We start from the raw sequence: 5,694 nt of genomic DNA, 5'->3' as shown, positions 1-5,694 counted from the left end.
GATTCCATGAATACAAAGTATTAAGTAGGAGGCTGTAGTCTAGACTAAAAAGGGCACCATCCTACTCTTGAAGGGCGAAGAGCATAATAGCATTGTATGAAGATGGTATCTGTTCTTTCGGATAGGTCCGAAAGAACAGATGCCATCTTCATATAGTTTAGGCTAACCGGCCATTGACCACCTCCTGTGCTGGATGCAAACGCATTGCCCGAACTCTTACTGTACTCTGTAAGATTGTCTGCCGCGAATAATGAGTGCAATGGGCAGGGGCACTACGAATGTAGTGTGTGGACGTTAAGTTGCGAATGTGGGTCTCACGGAGAGCGTGCAAGGGATAATCCCCTGTAGTCACACTATCCTCTGTGCCTCGGTGGCTTAGATGGATAGAGCGTCTGCCATCTAAGCAGGAGATCCCGGGTTCGACTCCCGGTCGGGACACACATTTTCAAATGTCCCCGTTGATGCATATCAACGCCTGTCGATAGCTTAGGGTCTTGATTTAAGTATCAGTTCATAATAGCATTGATCGAGCTATGTGCTGACTGTCGTGAGAAACAATTTATACAGTAAATGAAATGTGTGGTGGGCTAACTGTGGCATGTCATTTTGACCTTTTTTGTGTTTGGGACAGATACGAACTAATTTCAGTGTTAGATGCTGCATATAGTAGACAAAAAAATTAGATTTTCGCACTTTTTTCTAGTCTCAGTTGCTGATATACGTAACCCACATCGTTTCCACTTATTTGGGAACTCTGTTGAAATACAGTAGAAACATAGTTCCACCTACTACGAGAGCAAGTTAATGCTTTTCACGCAGTTTGCAGATCACAGATGAAACTGCGATCACGCGACCACGGCTGCGACTTTAGCACACAACCTGTGTGTGTGTTATATATATATAGGAAACATGTCGCACAGTGGATTCTTTGCTCCATTTATTGACTAATACGAAAGTTAATCTTCTGGTCGTTTATATCTTACTGTTTAGTTATTTTTCTTATTTCACTTTTATTGCTTATTTATACAATAAAATATATTAGTTCTTCAGAGTTATATTCACACTAGATGTTGTTAAAATGACAAACGCGCCGAGTTGCGAATATGTGTAACAATTATGATAGCTAATCTAAATCAAAATAACACTCACTTAACTGTATTCTCAACAGTTACGGTTCTAAGTCCGTAGCATATTATTATTATTATTATTATTATTATTATTATTATTATTATTATTATTATTATTATTTTATTATTATTATTATTATACACGGCTCTTTCCTTCTTTCCTCCTATCATTCATGGGCTGGGCGAGGGAAGAATGCTCGTTGTCTCTGCTGTGCGAAATGTTGTTAATTTCGTCTTCACGGTTTCTATAGGAGTAACGTATATAAGCTGCTGCAGAATTTGCTTAGATTCTGTTTTGAAAACCTGCACCTACAAATTTCTATGTTTTTGAAATACATAAGACGTCTCTCATCCATCAACTATCTACATTTCAAATTTTGCCGAGTTTATACCACTGTTCCCGGCAGCAGCAGACGAATGAGATACACGCCGACGTTCTCTTCCTGAGAGCATACATCTTAAAACTGAAAAAGGAAATGTTATACAAAACAGAAATAAAACAGTGTGTAATCTTTATGCTCTAGGAATACTGAAACACTGTTCAGCAGACACTTGATACTGTGTGACCACTGTATACGGGTCTGGGAGAAAACAAGTTATCTCCATGTCCTCCATAAAGAGAGGTGTAATTGCAAGGTAGACTCCAAGGATAAAGCTGCGGCCATAAAATCCCCAGCGGAGTGGCAGCAATTCGGAGCGGTTAACGGCCGGCGCGTATCGTTATCAGGTGGCCGTGGTAACGCCGCCATTGAGCCGGCTGCTACATCATTCACAGTCTATCGGCTACCGCGATCTCCACCCAGATATGTACATGCTCCGTGCGCGCAGCTCTTCAGCAATCAGCTGCAACTGGAACACAAACAGCAGTATTATGCAAACCCGTAAAACTTGCGCAACTTTCCACCGCTTGCCAGAAGTTTAAAATAACTTCTTCTGACGACCACATTACAGGCGCCTCCTCTATTCGCGATGGAGAACCCATACCAACACATGCTGCTACCTGTAAGCCTTCAGAATACAGAAATCCCGTTCGAGGTAATGCACAGTTATTCCACAGACAGATACTGACATTTACGAAGCAGCGATAAGGTAAATGAAGAATGATAGAGAATGAGGCCCTGCAACTTAGTTCCTGTCCTAGCCTTCACACGCTTCTCGTTATAAGCAAAATCAAAGAACTCCAAACTCCTTAACCTCTGACTGTGGGTCAAATGCCGCTAAATTAATTCCAGTAAATTTTGGGTTATTTTAAAAATGAATGACGCTGTTATGCGTGTGGCATTTCCACCAGCACAATGTAGTTTCGCAAGGGATTCATTTACTTTTTTTAATACTACGACCGAGAGTTCAGAACCAATCCATGATTTGAAAATCACCTCTAAAAAATATAAAAATAATGTATAGTTGTAATACAGCTCCACTGATAATGCTATCAAAGGCTGAGAGTATTTAATAGAAAAGCAGACATAATAGTTACATGGACTCTAAGGAAAGATGGGGACCGGTGATTGAGAGAGCTGCTGACGAGAGCGAAATATGCTGTTCTCGGGCGCTGCTTCAGATCCTGTAGCTGAAACTTCCAAATATTCGGTGTTTCTCTTTCAGTGTTCTGATTCGCGTTTCTTTTACTTATTTTGCTCCGCAAGTGCCAATACATACCATGGCTGTTGTTAGCCATGAATGAACTGTCTCTCCTAATTTTAATAAATTTAATGCCATGTTCTTTCTCACACAGTTCCTTTAAATATAAATAGCATATTCTACAAAATGTCTATTAGCAACGGAAATTATTCTGTTCGGGACACATTTCTCCGCAAAGATATAATTACCTCACTATTAGCACACACTTCTATTTCAGATATTTCGTGAAACTGCGCGAGGGATTATGACTTCAACATATATATAAACGCCACGAAACAAAGCATTGACAGCTGATTAATGATTTGCTTACAAAAAGGGCAAGATATAACAGAAAAATTTTGTTATTGTAACAACTAGACTGTTTGTCCACGATAAATGGCAGTCGGGTACGGCCGTGCCACCGTATTGGCGCTGCTGAGGGGAGAGGAGCGGTAAGGGGAACGCAGCGCCGGCTGCTTGCAGCTGTGCTGGCACCACTAACCGCATTTTGTGCTCAACACAAATCGAAGACGGCACTCGCGAATATAACGCCCGCTTAAGTGACACTTCCGTCGAATTGGAAATCACCTGATTTGTTGACACATTCATGCTCGAGAGTTTTACCTTCCACGTATGTATTATTTATCGAAAATAATTAAAAATGAAATTAGATGAATGTATACAATTTACGACTCAATGAATCAAAAGTCAAAAACTGATTTTTGGAATCTATTTGCACATTGCATTCATTGAACATAGCACGGCAGAAATGTTTAAAAGTATAATTAACTGCGTCTGAAAGAAACGTCGAAATGTCTTTCACTATAGATAGCTGACATTTGTGTTTGATTCAAGACCATCATCGTCATCGCCGCCGCTTGAGGACGTGGCTTCATCAATGGCCATTTCTATTATTCATCTCCTGTCAAATAATCTCCCTCCAGCTGCTGCACTTTTATGCCGTAATCTTGCCAGTATTGTGCAGATTCTACAATCTTTTCTTCGACATGTCACCAGTGACATTGCTATCCATGTTATTTTGACCCATGCCGATTCTATCGGATTCAGATCGCAGCTGTAGGGGGTAAATGGACTACTTTGAGGCCTTATGCTCCCGCAAAATTTTATTCGCGACATACATTTCACGGCGGGTTTGTTTTCTTTTATTTTAGACAATTGTTCAACCTTCCTCATTGAGACGTTACAGTTTATTTGCCTGTGTCGCAACCACTCTAAATTTGCAATCCTGAAATCATATTTATTAGACATTCTGTCGAACTTACTTCCACGGTATGGCGCATTACCTATACAATCACAGAAGCGGGTGCAGCAGTAACCGGATCCATCAAATCTGCAACCCGCCCCTCCCGTCGACGTCTGGCAGTTTCGTCAACTTCAAGAAATTCAGAAGTTAGTGGAAACACAGTCTTGGATGAAACTTACTGGCAAATTAAAACTGCGTGCCAGACAGGGTTACTAGGTTCGAGTCCCGGTCTTGCACACAGTTTTAATTTGTAAGGAAGTTTCAAAACGGCGCACACTAAGCTTCAGGGTGAAAATTCGTTCTAGACTTGGCTCTTGCTGCAAGTACTTGTCGAATTTGTCATTTCGTGGGAATTTCTCTCAACCTTGCAGAAGTTTCGTGTGTTCAGTACCAGTGTCAAAAAGGAGAAATGGCACAACGATATATGGTCAAAAACAAACGTGCCATTGCTGTCAATACGAACCTAACACAAAGCGACAAAGTGTAGAAATTCACATGGACGGTCAGCACTTGGGCTTCGTAATCAAGCGGGATGAGACAATGTAGAACACCTGAAGCGTTAAAACCAAAATTTAAACTTTTGAAATCCAAACGCTATGCATAGAGCGGACACACTTCACCAGATTTCTATTCGAACTGAAGACAAACTATTACCAATACCTGGAATTGAACAACGATTTTTTTTATTCCTTAACTACATGCTGCATTGCCCTCAGTATGAAGATACTTGTGGACTTTTGCTGTTGTGGGATAAATTTCGTTTCAATGTACCAGTCTGCTGCAAGACTGACACCACGCCGCAATGTTCATTGCTTTCGAGGCAGTAACGACGCATGTATAACGCAGTCAGTCGTCATACCTCTGCTTCGTTGTCTAGTGGCTACTCACACAACTACATTGTGAGCAATTTCCATCACTCCCTTGTAATTTTAGGTACAGAGAGGGACGGAAGGGCGTCCGTTCAACCAGAGAGGCCCAATGAGTGCAGCCTAAGTACACGCACCGGGACCACGACTCATGTCCCGACTGGATGGAGGCTGGAGACAGAATGTTGAATACTCAATTTTAATTTCAACTAAAGAAGCAATGAGAAGGCATTATCAAAGACCAAAAAAGGAAGATTAGACCATGACCGAAGGCATTAGAGACGGAGCGCAAGTTCGAACTACGGAAGAAAATAGGCTGTATCCTTTAAAAAAGAACCAAACCGACATTTACCTCAAGTGATTTAGGAAAAATAAAGGAAAACGTAAATATGGAAGGCCAAGCGAATCTAGTGTCTTACCACTGCGCTAACTTATTCGGAAGGCGTCAATGACAAACGAGTAAACGTGACAAGTGATTCAAATGTAAACTAGGATTCCACAGCCGTTATCACCGACAACTGAGAAGTGATTCAAAAGTTTCGTCTTTAGAGATGAAATTTTTATATGCCAAAGATACGGAATGTAAGGTTAATGACCTAACAAGAATATTAGTGAATATCAGAGTTATATATGTACGACGTCTGTTCAAAACACTTCGGAACTTTGTCCACAAAGTTTTTCTACGCTTAACTTTTACTTATTGTGCACTATCACCATCGAAATACTCTCCTCCACAATTCATACACCGCACCCAACGCCGTTTCCACTTACGAAAGCAGTCTTACTACGCCTCTTACTGGAGAGCGCAGTCTGCGGA

The 5,694-nt window shown here is 41.0% G+C and overlaps 1 non-coding gene across 1 annotated transcript; it reads left to right on the top strand.

The window, feature by feature from the left end:
• Positions 1–364: 364 nt before the first annotated feature.
• Positions 365–438, top strand: Trnar-ucu (transfer RNA arginine (anticodon UCU)). Its single transcript has one exon. It is a non-coding gene; the product is annotated as a tRNA-Arg (tRNA).
• Positions 439–5,694: the final 5,256 nt, after the last annotated feature.

This window comes from Schistocerca gregaria, chromosome 1, assembly GCF_023897955.1.
Source record: "Schistocerca gregaria isolate iqSchGreg1 chromosome 1, iqSchGreg1.2, whole genome shotgun sequence".
Lineage (NCBI taxonomy): Eukaryota > Metazoa > Arthropoda > Insecta > Orthoptera > Acrididae > Schistocerca > Schistocerca gregaria.
Note: the sequence above shows the minus strand (reverse complement) of the source record. Positions and strands in the feature narration are given on the sequence as shown.